Consider the following 4,645-nt stretch of genomic DNA (forward strand, 5'->3'; position numbering starts at 1 on the left):
ATGTGGCTCTTAAAAAAGAATCTACAAGGTGACATTTGTCAGAAGGCCTGACTGCACTTCCTGCAATTTAAGGGCTGGCCCCAGGTGGTCTCATTGCTGTCATCTGCTCCCCAAGCTCAGGTCCCAACTCCACTGATAAAGTCAGTTTATGAGCATAGTAGCTACTGAAATAATTGTGTTTTTTTAATCTATTTTTTAATTTTAATAGATTTAGGGGGATGAGTTGAATTCTGTTACGTGTATATATAGTATAGTGGTGGCATCTGGGCTTTTGCTGTACCCGTCACCCAAGTAGTGCCCATTGTACCCAATAGGTAATTTTTTTTTTATTTCAGGAAATTATGGGAGTACAAACATTTTGGTTACATGTTATGACTTTACCACATCCCAGCCATGATTTGAGACATGCCCTTTCCCCCCTACAATGCTCACCGCGTCCATTAGTTGTAAGTTTACCCACCCCCAAAGAATATTATTACCATGTGAGCACCTTAGTGTTGATCAGTTGGTGCCAGTTTGATGGCGAGTACATGTGGTGCCTATTCTTCCATTCTTGTGATGCCTCACTTCAGAGGATGGGCTCAAGCTCTATCCAGGAAAATATAACAGGTGCTAGATCACCATCGTTTTTTATAATTGAGTAATATTTCATTGTATGCATATACCATATTTTATTAATCCACTCATGGATTGACGGGCACTTGGGTTGTTTCCACATCCTTGCTATAGTGAATTGTGCTGCCAAAACATTTGAGTGCAGATGTCTTTATTATAGAATGACTTTTGTTCCTTTGGGTAGATGCTTAATAGTGCTATTGCTGGATCAAATGGTAGTTCTACTTGTAGCTCTTTGAGATATCTCCAAATTCTTTTCCACAGAGGTTGCACCAATCTGCAGTCCCACCAGCAGTCTAAGGGTTCCTATCTCTCCACATCCTCACCAGCATTGGTTGATTTGGGATTTTTTGATAAAGGCCAATCTTATTGGAGTTAGGTGATATCTCATTGTGGTTTGTGATTTGTATTTCCCTAATGATTAGAGATCTTGAGCATTTTTTTATATGTTTGCTGGCCCATAGGTAATTTTTCATCCCCCACTCTCTCCCACCCTTCTGGATCACTTTGATGTTATGGCGATCTTCGGTTCAGAGTGCCCTCTATCGACCCCATGCTCACTCAGCAAGAAGAATTAAAGTCAATCTCGGTCTTAGTCCAGGATGTCTGGGCAAAGCACTGATGAGCCAATCTTTTCCCTATCTCATCTATCAGTAGCAACAGGTGTGAAAATTATCATATATGGATAAACAATGTATATGGATTATATATATTTTTTAAGTAGACTATATTTTAGAGCAGTTTTAGGTTCATGGCCAAACTGAGAGGAAGGTACAGAGATTTCCCACATACTCCCATCCTCACACATGCACAGCCTCTACCCTTATCAGCATCCTCCACCGGAGTGGTACATTTGTTATTAATACAATTGAACCGACATTGACACATCATTATCACCCAAAGACCATATGTTAAGGATTTTGATCTTTATCCTCAGAGTAAGGATTTTGAATATTGTTCAGCAAGAGGATATCTTCTGACCTGGATATTAAAGAATTCAATGATTGCAGAATGGAGAACAGATTAGAGGGTGGTGGAGTGAGAATGGAAGCTGGGAGGGTCAGAAGAAACTTGGCTGAGATGCTGATGGCTTGGATCAGGTGATAGAATAGAGATGGAGAAAACTGGATGCATTCAAGAGATATTTAGGAATTAGGAAGTTCACAACCAACAGGCCATTGGTCCTGTTATAACAACAGCAATTTGCAATTTTAGTTGTAACAACTAAAAATATATATATATGATATATACGTGTATATATCATATATATATATTTTTTAAGCCATCAAGATGTTGTGGGTAGAAAGCAATCTAAAGGAACTCTATTCCAGAGAGAGACAAGTGCTTCCTAGATAAGTGAAGACCAGTAACCATTTCCTTCCCTAGGGGAAGTTTCTGAGTCAGGTGTGGGCAGGTGAGGATTGGCCTGACTCAAGCAGAGAGACTCTTCTGGGGCAAGGTGCTGTCGGTGGAGCTTTTGATGTTTGTGTGTGGGCCGAGACCAGTTGGAATCTGGAGGAGTTTCGAGGCAAAGTTCGCTCTCTCTGCCCACCAATTCTCCCTCAGGAGACTTGTGCTGAGAGCATGTGGTGGCCCAGAAATTTGGAGGGTAGGTGGTAAATCAGAGAGGGAGTACTTAGAAACTCATTATGCTGAGATCCCAAAGTCATGTCAAAGGGAGGGACCTGCAATACACACAGGACTGATCTTGCCCTGAAGATATTAGAAACAAGAGATAAATTGAAACTATTAGGAAAATGTTGAAGACAATATGAACAAACTGGATGAAAATATGTAAAATTTTAATAGAAAAATTGAAATTCTTGACAATGACCAAAATGATATTCTAGAACTAAAAAAATCAAAGATGTGAAGTTAAGAATTTGTTGACCAACCTCTCCTGGTCCTCACCTCTCCCTACCCACACCAACTTCTGGTAATCACTATTCTACTCTTTACTTCCATGAAATCAACTTTAGATTCCACATATGAGTAATATCATGTTGACATTTGTCTTTCTGTACCCAGCTTATTTCACTTAACGTAGTGTCCTCCAGGTTCATCCATGTTACTACAAATGACAAGATTTCATTCTGTTCTTTGACTGAATAGTATTCCATTGTGTGTGTGTGTGTGTGTGTGTGTGTGTGTGTGTGCGCGCGCGTGCGCGCGCATTTCTTTATTCATTCATATGTCGGTAGACATTTAAGTTAACTTAGTATCTTGGCTATTGTGAATAGTGCTACAATAAACATGGGTGTGCAGATGTCTCTTCGATATACTGATTTCATTTCCTTTGGATATATACCCAGTAGTGAGATTGCTGGTTCATATGGTATTTCTATTTTTAATTTTTTTGAGAAATCATCAAAATCTTGTCCATAATGGCTATACTAATTTACATTCCCACCAGCAATGTATGAGTTCCCTTTCTCTGCATCCCCACCAGTATTTGTGACTATAACAAATAACAATGTAGTGTATGTTACAAGATAGCTAGAAGAGAAGATTTTTTTTTTTTTTTTTAATTTTTAAGCCTACAGCACCCGGTATTCCCAGGCAGTCTCCCATCCAAGTACTAACCAGGCCCGACCCCTGCTTAGCTTCCAAGATCAGACGAGATCGGGTGCATTCAGGGTGGTATGGCCGTAGACAAAGAGAAGATTTTTTAATGTTATCACCACAAAGAAATGATAAATAAAGTGACTGATATGGTAATTACCCCATTTGATCATTATATTATGTATACATGCATTGAAACATCACATTGTACTCTATAAATATATACAATTATTAGCTGTCAATTATAAATTAAAAAATTAAATTTTAAAGATTTAATAGGATATGTTTAACAGGAGACACAATATAGAAATATTTTGAACTAAATAGTAACAAAAATGGTCTATCAAAATGTGCAGGATGCAGCTAAGAAGACATTTAGAAGGCAGAAATAGAAGACTTGGTGACAGTTAAAAGGTAATTGTTGAAGTCAACTCTGGGGTTGCTATTTGTAGTATTGGATGGATGATAGTGTCATTCATCCTAATATGTAACTGAAAGAGAGAGAGATAAAGAGAGACAGAGAGGGGCACACATGCCCACGCATGGAGATAGCTGAGTACAAAGTAGAGGGTAGTTGAATTTGAAATGCCTGATGTTCCCACTCCCCAGCTTGTACTTTCCCTACTTCTTCACTGGACTAAAATCTGTTTATCATTAAGACTTTTATTTTCTCTCTTACATGGAGCTTTCCTAATCACTACCCTCACCCCAAGTTGGGTAGGTGTTTCAACTCTGTATACTCAAAGCACCCTACACATAAGTCTAGGAGCAACATTATAGTATTTATTAAACCACACTGTGATTAAATTCTGTTTGTGTGTCTCTTTTACCCACTAGTCTGTCTGTCTTTAGAAGGTAGAAGCACATTTCCTGGCACAGAGTAGGTGCTAAGTTAGTTTGTTGAATAATACCTAATTGTGCAAGACAAATATTTCCTGACATATTCAGGACATTCAAAGTTCTTAAATTTCCTACTTCGGAGTAGGTACTAAACATGAGAGATGTAACGTAGAGCTGTTAGGTTTAAAAAATTGTTTGACTGAAACAATATCATAAAGTGCTTTTCTTCCAACGTTTACAATTCAAGGTCTTAAATCATAGTAAAAAAAAAAAAGAAGAAGAGAGAGAGACACACACATATTAAGATGGCATTTATATTGTCTAAATTGTCTACACTTTGAACTTACAGTTGGGCACAGAGTAGGACATCAGAAGATGACTTTGAAGTCAGAGACACCCTGCTTCTAAGCATAGCTCTGCCACCTGCCCGCTAGGAGGCATGAGCTTCCTTGAGTCTCAATTTCCTCATCCGTAAAGAGGAGACAAAAATAATCCTGCCCCCTGTGGTTGTTATGAGTTGACTTCTTCTTCTATTCTCATCTCTAAGAGGTCCAACCCTCCTGGACAGGGGAGCAATCTAAAAAATAGATTAATACACAAAACTGATCCTTGGCCAGGTCACACTGGC

The 4,645-nt window shown here is 38.7% G+C and overlaps 1 non-coding gene across 1 annotated transcript; it reads right to left on the reverse strand.

Annotated features, from left to right (window-relative positions):
* Positions 1–3,149: 3,149 nt before the first annotated feature.
* LOC123648669 lies at positions 3,150–3,269 on the reverse strand. The gene has a single exon (XR_006738697.1). It is a non-coding gene; the product is annotated as a 5S ribosomal RNA (ribosomal RNA).
* Positions 3,270–4,645: the final 1,376 nt, after the last annotated feature.

The sequence above is a fragment of the Lemur catta genome, chromosome 12 (genome assembly GCF_020740605.2).
Source record: "Lemur catta isolate mLemCat1 chromosome 12, mLemCat1.pri, whole genome shotgun sequence".
NCBI classification, from domain to species: domain Eukaryota; kingdom Metazoa; phylum Chordata; class Mammalia; order Primates; family Lemuridae; genus Lemur; species Lemur catta.